General features: G+C 43.4%; 1 protein-coding gene across 1 annotated transcript in view; it reads right to left on the bottom strand.

The window, feature by feature from the left end:
• Window positions 1–18978, bottom strand: part of LOC311108900 (partitioning defective 3 homolog) — a gene marked incomplete at its 3' end in the record, with an annotated part of 333622 nt that overhangs the window by 108519 nt on the left and 206125 nt on the right. The window lies entirely within an intron of this gene.

Here is an 18978-nt window from a genome sequence, read left to right as displayed (position 1 = left end):
AGTTTCATTACTCTAGTCTATAAGAGTCTATCCCCAAAGCACAACACACATTACCCCATGTCACGCCTCACTTCCCTACCCTCTAATGGAGGAGTTTGTTACCACCACCTTGCATCATCACTTGAAAGATCCACTCTTAATAACAAGTACAGACATGTCTGAATTGGAGAAAGAGTGTGTTCTTCAAAAATACCTTTATCTAATTATGTCTATTACAGACAGACATATTCCACTACCTCTCAGTCTCACGTCAGAATTAGACATTCATCAGAAATCTTAAGGTTAGGAATTTAACTCTGAATGGTTAAGGTAAGGGTTAAGGTTTGGGATAGGCTTAAAACAAAAATCTCAAAAACAACTTTCTATCAAACGTGCAACTTTTGGAATCAGCGGCAGATGTTTGCGCCCATCCACCATCCCTGTCAACAACGCCATAGCAAAACCGAAACCTACTTGAAGGTAACATCGCTCAATGTTGCCCCTAGTGCCAATTTCCACTTAATCTCCCGACGTCATCAGACATGGATGGATGACTGACTTGTATCACGGGTGACCTGGCTGCATATTCACATATGTTTGCGCACATACACGATACCACACATGCACAAATATGCATTTGCAACACACACACACACACACTCTCTCTTTTACTACTTCCCTTACATTTCAGGCAAAACAACCTTTTTATAATGCGTTCCAGTTTTGCCTTCATGGTATTCACAGAGCAGCACAGTTCACAGAGAATGCGGTTTTAATTGAATGCATGGCCATGCTTCCTCCTCCTCTGCATGAAACAATTCCATCCAGCACCTTTTGACACGAGTGCTGAGCTCTCCAGATGAGGAGTATTTAGTGGCATTCTGTTTCCTTCTGGTAAACACACGCCGAGCAGTGGACAGGTAGCCAGGACGACACAGACCCAACGACCGGCACTTTGAAAGGTGAGAATATTTAACAGGGAAACGCAGCGACGGCTTTACTGCTTTCGTCGTCTAGATAATTAGCATGAGAGGAAAATGACAAATTACATTCCTTCTACCTGTTGCTGCAGAGACAAGGACCGCCCCTGTGAATAATTACAGCTACCACGTTAACAATGAGGAAAGAAAAAGCAATCACCTCAGAGTGGATAGGTAGTTAATGAGTGAAAAAGTCTTCGTATTTCCTAAAATAGGCTGAGAAAGAGGAACATTGAGGGAGAGGAAAACGAACATAAAAGAAAAGAGAAACGTGTACCAAGAGCAGGCACTTAACTGCCACTGTCTGTGGTGTCTTGTTAATTTATAATGAGCAATAACAGCATGGGCCTAACACATGCAGTACTTAACGCCTGGGTCGTGTTCATTAGCCACCAAACGGAAGAAAATGGGCTAAAAGAGGAAGGGACTTAATGACTTATAAATCCAATAAGAAAGCTCATTTTTATTTTCATTTTCAAACTGCTTTGCTACGTTATTCCATAATGAATATGACCCTATACCGCCATCTTTTTAACCAGCGTCCTCACAGCTGGGAGCTCTGGGGTAAGAAGCTGGCACATCACTTCCTGCTGAAGTGTGTATGTGTGTGTGTGTGTGTGTGTGTGTGTGTGTGTGTGTGTGTGTGTGTGTGTGTGTGTCACTATAGAAGGGCAGTGGGTGGTGGGAGGTGTTAGTTAGCGTAGTGACAGATCACTGAGACACTTCCTCTGCCACTTCCTCTACCTTAGCCAGTCAGTGTCAGAGCACAGAGCAGGAGGGAACAGAGGCCACAGGGAGGCCTGAAGGCTAGGAGGGAGGGGACATTCAGCAGTAATAGTAACTATGGCTCATATGATAAGATTTTTTTCCACTTTTAGTCCTTAATGTTGGTGCCAAATTACATTAAACATGCTCTTTTGATTACCTGACATGAGCATATTTTTAGAGTTTGCCTTTTAAACTACTTGGATAAGACATTGTTACTAGAATGGGATTACTGTTATTCTGTTATTAATTGGCAGGGTTCCTTCCTTACCGCAATTATATGTTACTTACTGATCCACTAATGCATAAAATATTGAAGTTATGGCCAAGAAACGCCAGAGCCAACTCTCTATCCGGGCCAAAACAATGTGCATGAGACTCACACAACAAACAACATCAGCTAACCAAACACAGAATGCTTTTGTTTTGAGGAGTTCAAGAACCAGAAAATAGGAATAATCCCAAATGGCACCCTATTCCCTTTAAAGTGCACTTCCTATGACCAGGGCCCATATGTCAAAGGTAGTGCACTATATAGTCAATAGGGTGCCATTTGGGATACATCCATATACTGTAATATCACAAATCACAATGCCTGAAAAAGAGGCAGCCCGGTCAGTCACGCTCATATCCTGGAGACATTTAATCAAGGTCACTTGGAGATAAAATGAATAACTAAATATTCCCCCCATTATGGTTAATGTTTGCCAGACTGTGGTTCTTATTATTATTAACAAGGACTTGTTTGTATTAGAAACTGCCCCTTTTGTCGAATGCCCCAATATGACACACTCACACAGTTCCCGTCAGAGTTTGCTGGCAGCCTTTGTCAGTTAGCAGTAATCAGGCCTAGGCTATATACCCTCCAGCCGCCATACAAACATACCCTTACTTCCTTGACTGCATGGGGTGAGCTGTGAGCAGTGGCACCATGGCTATGGACACAGTGGCCTATACCTCCCACTGCACCATAAAATAACAAACAGCCTAGCTGCATGGGGTGAGCAGTGGCACCATCAGGCCTAGGCCTACTCTCCCACTTCCCCATACAACACAATAACAAACAGCCTAGATGCCTTGCTGCATGGGGTGAATTAGTGAGCAGTGGTGCTATGGTTCCAGGCCAAAAAAAAAAAAAAATCTATACTGCCCCCACACAAATAACAAACAGAACCTAGCTACATGGGGTAAAGCAGTGAACAGTGGTACCATGATACTCGGGCTGTGGGTTGTGTACACAGTGGCACTAGACTCCATACTGTGTTCTGCTGCTACACACCCCCTCGAAGGACCTCAGATAAATAATCTAAGAGGGAGCAAGGGTTTCCAGGAAGGAACGCAACAACAGTGTCTGTTTCAGAGCAACACTGCGGGAGATGGCTTTGAACTTGAAGTCCCCAGTCGTCATACAATGAAAACCTGTTGCCATGGATGTGTTTTAGTCCGATTGAGCATGTAGCTATGTGATATAAGGTCTGGCTGGCCATGTGACCGCCGGCTTTGCCGCTGGGAAGCAGCTGTTTGATGGTTGTTGAGATGGGACGCACGCACACACCCACACACACACACAGAGTGGTTAGTCCTGTGGGTGTAATGACATGCTTTGAGGTCAATTACTAGTCACATTTGGCTGAATAGAACACAGAAGAGTTACAGGAGGGAGAGATACATGGAGGGAAGAAGGGAGGAAGGAAGGGATTGAGAAAAGAATGGTCACTACTTCATCCAAGGGAAGATGGAGAGAGTCAGAGAGCCATTGCGTTGCACATCGCCTCAGTTCTTAGCCTCCCTAGCAACAGAGCCTGCCTCTGTGAGGGCCATTTCCAGAGTCAGGCCATGCTAGAGCAGGGTGTTGAGACAGAGAAAGATGTGCCCTCAGAGCTGAGGCCACCTGGACACATTCATCTGAGAGGAAGGAAGAGGAGTGCTCACTTTCAGCCACAGATCATTGAGTCGGAGGTGAGAGGTCACACTAATAGCTCTAATTCATCCTCCCATCCTCTCGTTTCAGAGCATCACCCCTTCAGAAAGCGTATCTGACACACTGGCTTTATTGATCAGGCTGGAGATCTTTACCAGATCCATACTGGTTAACAATATCAGGGCCAATACACAAATACACAGACTGGAGCAGGTAATCACCTTAAGTACACACTGGTAAAATGTGACCTGGGGTGGACAATGTTTTCTGGTAATTTCCACTATGTTTACACAAGAAACAGCTACACCCACTCAGTCAATTGAATTGATTGGAGCGTTTGGCTAGATTGGATTGTTGATGTTGTTGTTTGATCCCTGCCACTCTGTTCTCTGTCTGTTTCTGCCCATGTCTGATGTATCTAGTATAGAGTAAAACACTGCTATTACAAGCGTTTAAATTGTAAAAAATGACCAAGCAGGCAAGGTTATTGTTTAACAGAAAGCAACAACAACAAAAAGTGTGCACGCAGATGAAATCGATCATGCTTGAGGCATAATATCAAAATGTTTCTGTATCATAGATGTCTGGCTATTAAAAGTGGGTAGGGCAGTCTAGTCTCACTCATACCCATCCCAGCCTTTAAATGCCTTTAGCCTTTAAATGCCAACATCATTATGTGTCTTTTAAACTCACCTCAACCTTTTTCACACCTGACACAGGCTGAAGGGAGCTAGCTCAAACCATACACACCCAGGCTGAGTGCTAACAAGGTACAGAACATCCAAGCAGGGAAAGGTGGAACTTTTACATCATTTAAATATACTCAAAACTTTCTCCAGAACTTCTCCGAGCGGTACATGTTGACCACAGTAAAAGGAAAACATGATGCTAGAAATTTGCCTGAATCATAACAATGTGGTCATAAGCGCTGTGTGTGTCCATGTGTGTATGTTCCATGTCGGTGTTCCAGTGTGTCACACTCCTAAATGACACAACCCACGCCTAAGAACCAAGTGAAGCTGAAGAAAAGGAATAATGACTTAGATAACACCTGTCAGTCTCACAGGTGGGCCCCATCTGCCTGGAATCTTCTCTCTCTCTCTCTCTCTCTCTCTCTCTCTCTCTCTCTCTCTCTCTCTCTCTCTCTCTCTCTCTCTCTCTCTCTCTCTCTCTCGCTCTCTCTCTCACTCATCTCAGATGATGGTCCCTTCATTACTTCTATTATCTCTCATCAAACATCCATCTGCCTGCTGACACGCCCCACACATTAACATTATAACATTACCATCCACTGTACTGCTAAACGTGGGCGGACACACACACAACTCATTAAAGAAAGTTTCTTCACATTTTCTCTATAACAAACCGGTAAATAATTGGCCCTTAAGTGAATTAGATGGGCATTGACTGTTTGAGTTAAGTGACTATATGTCACTATATGTAGCTATATGACTATACACAGAGTGTACAAAACATTAAGAACACCAGCTCTTTCCACAGACTGACGAGGTGAATCCAGGTGAAAGCTATGATCCCTTATTGATGTTACATGTTAAATCCACTTCAGTCAGTGTAGATGAAGGGGAGGAGACAGGTTAAAGAAGGATTTTTAAGCCTTGAGACAATTCTCAAAACACATTCTGCACTCCAATGCACATGTCATCCATACTGGTAAACACAAGTGGCAACAATCAAATACAAATAGAGAACACCTGTCATTGATTGAACACAACCACTCAAAATTGATTTAACCTGTTTCAAATGGTGCGACACAACCAATATAAGCCAGTTCAGAGAACAAACAGGTTGTTGAAGGTGGGAAGGAGAAAGTCTGAGAATGGATAGAAGAAACAATGTGAGAGGACGAGGACGAGTGCATATGCGATGTGGGCGACGAGGAGGAAGAGGGCAAGAAAGAGGAAGAGGAGGACGAAGAGGAAGAGGAAGAGGAAGACAAAGAGTGGAAATATCTGATGAAATTCGAGCAACAGTCATAGACCATGTTCTTGTCCATGGACTGACAATGAGGGAAGCAGGACTTAGAGTACAACCCAATTTGAGCCGGTTTTCTGTGTCCACCATAGTAAGGACATTCAGAGAAGAGAACAGGTACAGTATACTACTGTATTTTTGTAATTGCAAATTTACTGTACTACACTATATGCAGCTGTTTCAATAGACATTTGTAAAGTTAATCACTATATGTTTTGTAACTGCACAACTACTTTTTGTAGAATTGCAAGGCTGCCACATGCAGGTGGAAGGACAGCTATATTCACTCGGGAGCAAGAGGCCATTATAGTTGGCATGGTCCTTCAAGATAATGCAATACGACTCAGAGAAATCCAGGAACGAGTGATACAAGACAACACACACTTCCAGGGAATCGACAGTGTGAGCATTTCCACAATTGACCATGTCCTCCATCGTAACAGGATGCGAATGAAACAAGTATACAGAGTACCTTTTGAGCGCAACTCACCAAGGGTAAAAGAACTGCGAGCTCAGCATGTGCAAGTAAGTGTACATTCAGAAATATTTACTGTAATTCAGATTGTCTACAGTACTAACACATCCTATGTGAATGACATTACTCTTCAGTACATACAATGTATGTGAATCAGAAGTGCATACAGTAGGCCTAATTGTACTCTACAGTATAGCACTGTCTCTGTACGACTTACAAAATCCTACATACAGTATATTGTATTTCTACACAGACAATATTTGACTTGGAATCCTTGGACAGACCCCATGAGTTCATCTTTGTCGATGAAGCAGGCTTCAATCTAACAAAGAGGAGAAGGAGAATGGACAGCGGGCCATTGTTGAAGTCCCTGGTCAACGATGTGGCAATGTCACAATCTGTGCTGCTATCAGCAACCAAATATACACAAATATAACTGTTTGGCCATAATGACCTTCGTTATGTTTGGAGGAAAAAGGGGGTACCTTGCAAGCCGAAGAACGCCATCCCAACCGTGAAGCACAGGGGTGGCAGCATCATGCTGGGGGGGTGCTTTGCTGCAGGAGGGACTTGTGCACTTTGCAAATGGGTCTTCCAAATGGACAATGACCCCAAGCATACTTCCAAAGTTGTGGCAAAATGGCTTAAGGACAACAAAGTCAAGGTATTGGAGTGGCCATCACAAAGCCCTGACCTCAATCCTATAGAACATTTGTGGGCAGAACTGAAAACGCGTGTGCGAGCAAGGAGACCTACAAACCTGACTCAGTTACACAAGCTTTGTCAGGAGGAAGCTTGTGGAAGGCTACCCGAAATGTTTGACCCAAGTTAAACAATTTAAAGGCAATGCCACCAAATACTAATTGATTGTATGTAAACTTCTGACCCACTGGGAATGTGATGAAAGAAATAAAAGCTGAAAGAAATAATTATCTCTACTATTATTCTGACATTTCACATTCTTAAAATGAAGTGGTGATCCTAACTGATCTAAGACAGGGAATTTGTACTAGGATTAAATGTCAGGAATTGTGAAAAACTGAGTTTAAATGTATTTGGCTAAGATGTATGTAAACTTCCGACTTCAACTGTACACTATCTACAGTATGAATCTTAGTTACTATTCTCAGGTAGGCTACTGTAGGTATATTATTAGCGTGGCTCAGGAAGTCTCTATACGCCACATAAAGGGAAGGTCATGCTATCTCATTTCCTGGCGTGATGAATGGGATGACACTGCTAGGTCTATAAAAAGCCCCAGCGCAGTGTGAGTCAAACATGGTCGAGGCCTGGAAAGATGTCCTGTGTGTGTGTTTGCGCGTGTGTGTGTGTTAAAAGAGAGAGAGACACAAACGGGGTCGCGACCCTGCATCAGAGTCCATTACTCAACAGGGTCAACAGGACTGGAGACACACAGGACCTCCATGACCGTAGACATATAATTATAATTCTTTGGGTGTGACATTTTCAAGACTGTGATGTTACATCCTCTGTTCCGAGTCCTTCTGCTCTAATTTAATACACTGATGGTACACAAAAACCCTCCCTTCTTCTATCCATCCCTATTCCTTTGGTGGCCATATTTAACAGGGTTTCAGTCAGACACTCTGTCAAACAGCACGTCCAGTGCTGGTCCGCGGGGCCTCAATTTGCGCCACAGTGTGACTTCCTGTTCCTAGATGGACTTCTCAATCAGGAGAGCGGAAGGCAACGCCAGAGAGGAGGCTAATGACTTCAGATTCAACCAGGCCCCTTTAATATGCCATTTAGCAGACGCTTTGTCATAATGTTCTTCTTCTTCACTTTCCTCTTTTTCCTTTATTCTCTCATTCTCCCCAGTCTTAAAGCATATATTGCAACACTCCACCTTTCACCCTCAAGGGCAAGAAAGGAGGAAGAGGATGAGAGATGGGTGGGAAAAAAGAGAGACAGAAATGGATTTCATTTTTCTCAGCCAGGCAACAGCTCCATATCACCCCACCTGCCATTTCCTCCTACCTCGTGGCCATGCAACTATAAGATTACGTCCTAAAAGGCAACCTATTCCCTTTATTGTGCACTACTTTTGACCAGGGCCCATATATAGGGAATAGTGTGCCATTTTGGCTGCAGCCTAAGTCTGTAAGTAGGACAGGGGTTGTGTGGATGTGTGAAGGTACAGTGCCTTGCAAAAGTATTCATCCCCTTGGCGTTTTTCCTATTTTGTTGCATTGCACCCTGTAATGTAAATTGATTTTTATTTGGATTTCATGTAATGGACATACACAAAATAGTCCAAATTGGTGGAGTGAAATGAAAAACATAACTTGTTTCAAAAATTCTAAATAATACATAACGGAAAAGTCGTATATGCATACGTATTCACCCCCTTTGCTATGAAGCCCCTAAATAAGATCTGGTGCAACCAATTACCTTCAGAAGTCACATAATTAGTTAAATAACGTCCACCTGTGTGCAAGCTAAGTGTCACATGATCTCAGTATATATACACCTGTTCTGAAAAGCCCCAGAGTCTGCAAGACCATTAAGCAAGGGGCACCACCAAGCAAGCGGCACCATGAAGACCAAGGAGCTCTCCAAACAGGTCAGGGACAAAGTTGTGGAGAAGTACAGATCAGGGTTGGGTTATAAAAAAATATCCGGAACTTTGAACATCCTACGGAGCACCATTAAATCCATTATTAAAAAATAGAAATAATATGGCATCACAACAAACCTGCCAAGAGAGGGCCGCCCACCAAAACTCACGGACCAGGCAAGGAGGGCATTAATCAGAGAGGCAACAAAGAGACCAAAGATAACCCTGAAGGAGCTGCAAAGCTCCACAGCGGAGATTGGAGTATCTGTCCATAGGACCACTTTAAGCCGTACACTCCACAGAGCTGGGCTTTACGGAAGAGTGGCCAGAAAAAAGCCATTGCTTAAAGAAAAAAATAAGCACACGCGTTTGGTGTTCGCCAAAAGGCATGTCAGAGACTCCCCAAACATGTCGGAGACTCCCCAAATATGGAAGAAAGTACTCTGGTCAGATGAGACTAAAATTGAGATTTTTGGCCATCAAGGAAAACGCTATGTCTGGTGCAAACCCAACACCTCTCATCATCCCGAGAACACCATCCCCACAGTGAAGCATGGTGGTGGCAGCATCATGCTGTGGGGATGTTTTTCATCGGCAGGGACTGGGAAACTGGTCATAATTGAAGGAATGATGGATGGCGCTAAATACAGGGAAATTCTAGAGGGAAACCTGTTTCAGTCTTCCAGAGATTTGGGACTAGGACGGAGGTTCACCTTCCAGAAGGACAATGACCCTAAGCATACTGCTAAAGCAACACTCGAGTGGTTTAAGGGGAAACATTTAAAGGTCTTGGAATGGCCTAGTCAAAGCCCAGACCTCAAACCAATTGAGAATCTGTGGTATGACTTAAAGATCGCTGTACACCAGCGGAACCCATCCAACTTGAAGGAGCTGGACCAGTTTTGCCTTGAAGAATGGGTAAAAATCCCAGTGGCTAGATGTGCCAAGCTTATAGAGACATAACCCAAGAGACTTGCAGCTGTAATTGCTGCAAAAGGTGGCTCTACAAAGTATTGACTTTGGGTGGGGGGGGGTGAATAGTTACGCATGCTCAAGTTTTTTTTTTTTTTTTTTTACAATAAAACATATTTTGCATCTTCAAAGTGGTAGGCATGTTGTGTAAATCAAATGATACAAACCCCCAAAAAATCACTTTTAATTCCAGATTGTAAGGCAACAAAATAGGAAAAATGCCAATTGAGGTGAATACTTTCGCAAGCCACAGTAGCTGACAATGTCACAGCACCGATGATTTAGTGAAGCAGACAGCCCTGGAATAAATGCTGCCTATCTATATGCTCTATTCCTCCCTCCACCCCTCCATCCACACCCCCTCATTGAAAAGTTATCCTCCATCCCTCCCCCACCTCCTCACTGACAAGTTCCATTCCAACTGACAGCCTTCTAACACTGTAGGGGCTCAATGCATGGAGAGGTGCCTCATTGCTCTGAGCCTCGCTTTGCCTCGGCCAATCAGTGTGATGGCACTATCTCAGCCAGCCAGTCAGATTAATGGACCTCATCCTTACATCGCACTGTACATCACACCCGCACTATACCGTCATTGCCATGGTGACACATTTCATTGTCGTATGATACGAACAGTCCATATTTATGTGGTGCTTGGCCAAAAGATAGAGACCTACCTGAATTTGCCTTTAAGAGAGAACCCAGTATCTATCTTGAAAGAATGGCGCCGGAGGGGATGGTTGCTGTTTTACGGGCTCCTAACCAATTGTGCTATTTTGTGTTTTTTTTTCACATTGTTTGTAACTTATTTTGTACATAATGTTGATGCTACCGTCTCTTATGACCGAAAAGAGCTGCTGGATATCAGAACAGCAATTACTCACCTCGAACTGGATGAAGATTTTTTATTTAATGAGTCGGAAGCGAAGGATATAATGTTGCTCCCAAACAAGGCCCAAATCCCTGCCATTTGCATGAAGAAAATAAGGAAATACAGACGGGCTAAATGCCTTTTATGCTCGCTTCGAGGCAAGCAACACTAAAGCATGCATGAGAGCACCAGCTGTTCTGGACGACAGTGTGATCACGCTCTCCGTAGCCGATGTGAGCAAGACCTTTAAACAGGTCAACATTCACAAGTCCGCAGGGCCAGACAGATTAACAGGACGTGTCCTCAGAGCATGCGCTGACCAACTGGTAAGTGTCTTCACTGACATTTTCAACCTCTCCCTGACCAAGTCTGTAATACCAACATGTTTCAAGCAGACCACCATAGTCCCTGTGCCCAAGAAAGCAAAGGTAACCTGTCTAAATGACTACCGCCCCGTAGCACTCACGTCTGTAGCCATGAAGTGATTTGAAAGGCAGGTCATGGCTCACATCAACACCATCATCCCAGAAACCCTAGACCCACTCCAATTTGCATACCGCCCAAACAGATCCACAGATGAAGCAATCTCAATCACACTCCACACTGCCATTTCCCACCTGGACAAGAGGAACACCTATGTGAGAATGCTGTCCATTGACTACAGCTCAGCGTTCAACACCATACTGCCCACAAAGCTCATCACTAAGCTAAGGACCCTGGGACTAAACACCTCCCTCTGCAACTGGATCCTGGACTCTCTGACGGGCCGCCCCCAGGTGGTAAGGGTAGGCAACAACACATCTGCCACGCTGATCCTCAACACGGGGGCCCCTCAGGGGTGCGTGCTTAGTTCCCTCCTGTACTTCCTGTTCACCCACGACAACAACCTCTCACTCAATGTGAGCAAGACAAAGGAAATTATTGTGGACTACAGGAAAAGGAGGGCCGAACATGCCCCAATTCACATCAACGGGGCTGTAGTGGAGCGGGTCGAGAGTTTCAAGTTCCTTGGTGTCTACATCACCAACAAACTATCATGGTCCAAACACACCAAGAAAGTCATGAAGAGGGCATGACAACACCTTTCCCCCTCAGGAGAATGAAAATATTTGGCATGGGTCGTCAGATCCTCAAAAAGATCCACACCTGCACCATCGAGAGCATCCTGACCGGTTGCATCACCGCCTGGTATGGCAACTGTTCGGCATTCGACCGTAAGGTGCTACAGATGGTAGTGCGTACAGCCCAGTACATCCCTGGGGCCAAGCTTCCTGCCATCCAGGACCTATATACTAGGCTTGTCAGAGGAAGGCCCAAAAATTTGTCAAAGACAAGCGGTACCGGAGCACCAAGTCTAGGTACAAAAGGCTCCTTAACAGCTTCTACCCCCAAGCCATAAGACTGCTGAACAATTAATCAAATGGCCACCCATACTATTTCCTTTTTTATTTTTTTTATTTTTTTTATTTCACCTTTATTTAACCAGGTAAACCAGTTGAGAACAAGTTCATTGACCCCCCCCCCCCCCCCCCCCCTTGTTTTTACACTGCTGCTACTCGCTGTTTATTGTCTATGCATAGTCACTTTACCCCCACCTACATGTACAAATACTCTGTAATATAAATATTTTCTTAACTCTATTTTCTTAAAGCTGCATTGTTGTTTAAGGGCTTGTAAGGTTGTATTCGGCACATGTGACAAATAACATTTGATTTGATTTAATTGTACATGATGTTTCTGTGTTGGGGAGAAAGCCCAGTTTCTCATGAATGTTTGTATGAGAAGAGTTCAAATACAGGTGGAGCAGTTAACCATCATGGCTGGCAGAAATACATGAACTGTTAGCTTTCATTTGCTCTATTGATTTGCTGCCGTCTGTAGTAAATTAGAATCAAAGTCAGTTATTGATACCACGAAATAACAATTGTATTCCATTTACCTCAGTCTGGTCCATCTGTAGTAGGGAGAATAACATACACAGAGAGTATGCAGTAGTGCAGTATGCAGTAGTGCAGAGAAGCAGTAGTGCAGTTATTGCCTAAGTATGCACTAACTTAGAGGGCTGATTCAGTTACAGGGCTCTCCTCTGAGGTACTTTAGGGCCTGGAATAGGAGAGGTTTGTCACTAATCATTTGATTTGTTTAATGTAAATGGTTGTTTCCATTTCTGGATCTCATCCAGTTAACTTTATATCCCTTCCTGCAGTATAAAAAATAAATGGAAGTGTGTGTGTGTGCATGTGTCCATGCGTGGGTCAATACATGCATTTATTCCATATGTATATACAATGAACAAAGATATCAACACAACATGTAAAGTGTTGGTCCTATGTTTCATGAGCTGAAATAAAAGATCCCATAAATGTTCCATATGCACAATAAGCTTTTCTCTCAAATGTTGTGCACAAAATTGTTTACATCCCTGTTAGTGAGCATTTCTCCTTTGCCAAGATAATCCATCCACCTGGACAGGTGTGGCATATCAAGAAGCTGATTAAACAACATGATCATTACATAGGTGCACATTGTGCTGGGGATAATAAAAGGCCTCTCTACAATGTGCAGTTTTGTCACACAACACAATTCCACAGATGTCTCGAGTTTTGAGGAAGCGTGCAATTGGCATGCTGACTGCAGAAATGTGCACCAGAGCTGTTGCCAGAGAATTGAATGTTCATTTCTCTACCATAAGCCTCCTCCAACATTGTTTTAGCCCTGGTGCTTTGCTGAAAAAAAATATGCACATTGTGGTATGGGTAAGATTGACGCGCACAGTTTAAACACACTCAAAACAGTCAATTCTATTTACCTTGACTTCGTTGTGGTGACGGTGACCATTCTATATAACCATCTTTAGACTTCCATGTCCTCTCTTCTCTGGATGATGGTTGTTGCATGCTCTCTCTCTCATCTGATGGAGGGGATGGTATGATAGACTCCTCCTTTGAATCCTCTTCATCAAAGAAAAATTCATAATCTGGATCATCAACTGTCCTCTATCTCTGAAATGTCCTCTGTCTCTGAAACCTCTTCTTCTATTTCACTGTCACAGTCCAGAATTTGTGATAAGGCTTCATTGACTGAAAATCTTTTGGAGCTAATTTTTGAGTGTCAGGGATCTGCTGCTCTCACACTGAGAAGGAGAAGCTTGGGAAAGCTCCTTTTCACCCAAACAGAATTATAAAAGTGCAACCAGAACCAGGCAAAACAAAATATATCAAAGACACTTGTTTATTTTAGACCTGTGCCAATATCTATACACATGAAAGCCTCTGGGTCAACATGACCCACAAGATCATGTTTGTATACAAAATCTACACAGACATTCCACAACACATCAGTGTGTCCACATTTTGCTGTTAGGTTCATGACCCTAAATGAGGAAAAGTAATTTAATTTAATGGAGAAAAGAGAGGTTAACTAATATTTTAGACAACTCAAACGTGAAATGGGTCAAATTGACCCGCAACATAATAGGTGGGTTAGAGAATTTGGCAGTACATCCAACCGGCCTCATAACCGCAGACCATGTGTACCCACGCCAGCCCAGGACCTCCACATCCGGCTTCTTCACCTGCGGGATCATCTGAGACTAGCCACCTGAACAGCTGATGAAACTGTGGGTTTGCACAACTCAGGGAAGCTCATCTGCATGCTCGTCGTCCTCACCAGGGGCTTGACCTGACTGCAGTTTGGCGTCTGAACCGACTTCAGTGGGCAAATGCTCACCTTCGATGGCCACTGGTACGCTGGAGAAGTGTGCTCTTCATATATTAATCATTGTATTAACTGTACCGGGCAGATGTCAGACATCGTGTATGGCATCATGTGAGCGAGCGGTTTACTGACGTCAACGTTGTGAACAAAGTGCCCCATGGTGGCGGTGGGGTTATGGTATAGGCAGGCATAAGCTATAGACAATGAACACAATTTCATTTTATCGATGGCAATTGGAATGCACAGAAATACCGTGACGAGATCCTGAGGCCAATTGTCGTGCCATTAATCCGCCACCATCACCTCATGTTTCAGCATGATAATGCACAGCCCCATGTCGCAAGGATATGTACACAATTCCTGGAAGCTGAAAATGTCCCAGTTCTTCCATGGCCTGCATACTCACCAGACATGTCACCCATTGAGCATGTTCGGGATGCTCTGGATCGATGTGTATGACAGCGTGTTCCAGTTCCCGCCAATATCCAGCAATTTAAACACTCCACAGGCCACAATCAACAACCTGATCAACTCTATGCGAAGGAGATGTGTTGTGCTGCACGAGGCAAATGGTGGTCACACCAGATACTGACCGGTTTTCTGATTCACACCCCTACTTTTTTTTCAAGGTATCTGTGACCGACAGATGCATATCTGTATTCCCAGTCATGTGAAATACATAGATTAGGGCCTAATGAATTCATTTCTATTGAATTATTTCCTTATATGAACTCTAACTCAGTAAAATCTTTGAAATTGTTGCATGTTGCATTTATATTTTTGATCAGTGTATATATATATATATATATATAGCCACCAATTGTGCAAGCTCTCCCACTTAAAAAGATGAGAGAGGCCTGTAATTTTCATCATAGGTACACGTCAACTATGACAGACAAAATTAGGAAAAAAAATCCAGAAAATCACATTGTAGGATTTGTAATGAATTTATTAGCAAATTATGGTGGAAAATAAGTATTTGGTCAATAACAAAAGTTTCTCAATACTTTGTTATATACAGTGAGGGAAAAAAGTATTTGATCCCCTGCTGATTTTGTACGTTTGCCCACTGACAAATAAATTATCAGTCTATAATTTTAATGGTAGGTTTATTTGAACAGTGAGAGACAGAATAACAACAACAAAATCCAGAAAAACGCATGTCAAAAATGTTATAAATTGATTTGCATTTTAATGAGGGAAATAAGTATTTGACCCCCTCTGAATCAGAAAGATTTCTGGCTCCCAGGTGTCTTTTATACAGGTAACGAGCTGAGATTAGGAACCCACTCTTAAAGGGAGTGCTCCTAATCTCAGCTTGTTACCTGTATAAAAGACACCTGTCCACAGAAGCAATCAATCAATCAGATTCCAAACTCTCCACCATGGCCAAGACCAAAGAGCTCTCCAAGGATGTCAGGGACAAGATTGTAGACCTACACAAGGCTGGAATGGGCTACAAGACCATCACCAAGCAGCTTGGTGAGAAGGTGACAACAGTTGGTGCGATTATTTGCAAATGGAAGTAACACAAAATAACGGTCAATCAGCCCAGAACTACACGGGAGGATCTTGTCAATGATCTCAAGCCAGCTGGGACCATAGTCACCAAGAAAACAATTGGTAACACACTACGCCGTGAAGGACTGAAATCCTGCAGCGCCCGCAAGGTCCCCCTGCTCAAGAAAGCACATATAAAGGCCCGTCTGAAGTTTGCCAATGAACATCTGAATGATTCAGAGGAGAACTGGGTGAAAGTGTTGTGGTCAGATGAGACCAAAATCGAGCTCTTTGGCATCAACTCAACTCGCCGTGTTTGGAGGAGGAGGAATGCTGCCTATGACCTCAAGAACACCATCCCCACTGTCAAACATGGAGGTGGAAACATTATGCTTTGGGGGTGTTTTTCTGCTAAGAGGACATGACAACTTCACTGCATCAAAGGGACGATGGATGGTGCCATGTACCGTCAAATCTTGGGTGAGAACCTCCTTCCCTCAACCAGGGCATTGAAAATGGGTCATGGATGGGTATTCCAGCATGACAATGACCCAAAACACACGGCCAAGGTAACAAAGGAGTGGCTCAAGAAGAAGCACATTAAGGTCCTGGAGTGACCTAGCCAGTCTCCAGACCTTAATCCCATAGAAAATCTATGGAGGGAGCTGAAGGTTCGAGTTGCCAAACATCAGCCTCGAAACCTTAATGACTTGGAGAAGATCTGCAAAGAGGAGTGGGACAAAATCCCTCCTGAGATGTGTGCAAACCTGGTGGCCAACTACAAAAAACGTCTGACCTCTGTGATTGCCAACAAGGGTTTTGCCACCAAGTACTAAGTCATGTTTTGCAGAGGGGTCAAATACTTATTTCCCTCATTAAAATGCAAATCAATTTATAAAATGTTTTACATGCATTTTTCTGGATTTTTTGTTTTTATTCTGTCTCTCACTGTTCAAATAAACCTACCATTAAAATTATAGACTGATCATTTCTTTGTCAGTGGGCAAACGTACAAAATCAGCAGGGGATCAAATACTTTTTTCCCTCACTGTACCCTTTGTTGGCAATGACACAGGTCAAACGTTTTCTGTAAGTCTTCACAAGGTTTTCACACACTGTTGCTGGTATTTTGGCCCATTCCTCCATGCAGATCTCCTCTAGAGCAGTGATGTTTTGGGGCTGTCGCTGGGCAACACAGACTTTCAACTCCCTCCAAAGATGTTCTATGGGGTTGAGATCTGGAGACTGGCTAGGCCACTCCAGGACCTTGAAATGCTTCTTACGAAGCCACTCCTTCATTGCCCGGGCGGTGTGTTTGGGATCATTGTCATGCTGAAAGACCCAGCCACGTTTCATCTTCAATGCCCTTGCTGATGGAAGGAGGTTTTCACTCAAAATCTCACGATACATGGCCCCATTCATTCTTTCCTTTACACGGATCAGTCGTCCTGGTCCCTTTGCAGAAAAACAGCCCCAAAGCATGATGTTTCCACCCCCATGCTTCACAGTAGGTATGGTGTTCTTTGGATGCAACTCAGCATTCTTTGTCCTCCAAACACGACGAGTTGAGTTTTTACCAAAAAGTTATATTTTGGTTTCATCTGACCATATGACATTCTCCCAATCCTCTTCTGGATCATCCAAATGCACTCTAGCAAACTTCAGACGGGCCTGGACATGTACTGTCTTAAGCAGGGGGACACGTCTGGCACTGCAGGATTTGAGTCCCTGGCAGCGTAGTGTGTTACTGATGGTAGGCTTTGTTACTTTGGTCCCAGCTCTCTGCAGGTCATTCACTAGGTCCCCCCGTGTGGTTCTGGGATTTTTGCTCACCGTTCTTGTGATCATTTTGACCCCACGGGGTGAGATCTTGCATGGAGCCCCAGATCGAGGGAGATTATCAGTGGTCTTGTATGTCTTCCATTTCCTAATAATTGCTCCCACAGTTGATTTCTTCAAACCAAGCTGCTTACCTATTGCAGATTCAGTCTTCCCAGCCTGGTGCAGGTCTACAATTTTGTTTCTGGTGTCCTTTGACAGCTCTTTGGTCTTGGCCATAGTGGAGTTTGGAGTGTGACTGTTTGAGGTTGTGGACAGGTGTCTTTTATACTGATAACAAGTTCAAACAGGTGCCATTAATACAGGTAACGAGTGGAGGACAGAGGAGCCTCTTAAAGAAGAAGTTACAGGTCTGTGAGAGCCAGAAATCTTGCTTGTTTGTAGGTGACCAAAAACTTATTTTCCACCATAATTTGCAAACAAATTCATAAAAAATCCTACAATGTGATTTTCTGGATTTTTTTCCCTCAATTTGTCTGTCATAGTTGACGTGTACCTATGATGAACATTACAGGCCTCTCTCATCTTTTTAAGTGGGAGAACTTGCACAATTGGTGGCTGACTAAATACTTTTTTCCCCCACTGTATGTATATATATATATATATATGTCCGTTTTTGTCCTTCATAATGAAGCCATGCATTCATGCAGGCACTAGATACCAGTCATCATGCTGTTAATCACACACCAGTAGCTATATTCATACTGAGGAGGTGACCTTGCTGTGTAGGTTCTCAGCATCTGTCCTCTTTCATGACTGTCATAGGAGACAGACCAGGCAATATGTCTCCTCCCAGGCTAAAATAACATGGGACTGAGATAACTGTTCCACAATACACTGTCACCTCTATATCTGTATATTTAAAATGTCCTCAGTGGTCAGAGTGAGGAATACCTGGGTTGTGTTCATTAGGACACACAACGGAAAATGTTTTAAAACAGTATACGGAAAAGGAAAATGTTCATTTCTGATTGGACAAGTCCAGGTAGTCCCTCCTTGTTTTGGTCATTTTTCTTCCTTTTGGTGCCTAATGAACATGACCCTGCTGTCTGATATACAGAGTTTCATACACTTGTCGTTATTGATTTCAGTTTCAATCCAAGCGAAGAAGTAAACACCAGATAGGCACATTAGCAAGAGGTCTGACTTTCTGACTGGCAGCAAGAAGTGCCTAACAATCATCTGCGTCATTAAGCGTTTATATTCTGAAGGTGTTTTTCTACAATGACTGCAGCCGTAATTCACCGACTAACACGCCGGTTGATGGATGAACACTACAATAGAAAGACTGCCTCGAAACAAACAAAGAAGGAAAAGAAAGAAGTATCTGGCACTCTCTCTCTGAGAAAGTAGTTGAGACGGAGATCTGAAGGTTTGTCAAGCCAGCATGCC

The sequence above is a fragment of the Coregonus lavaretus genome (assembly GCF_964263955.1).
Source record: "Coregonus lavaretus genome assembly, chromosome: 34".
Classification (NCBI taxonomy): Eukaryota; Metazoa; Chordata; class Actinopteri; order Salmoniformes; family Salmonidae; genus Coregonus; species Coregonus lavaretus.
Note: the sequence above shows the minus strand (reverse complement) of the source record. Positions and strands in the feature narration are given on the sequence as shown.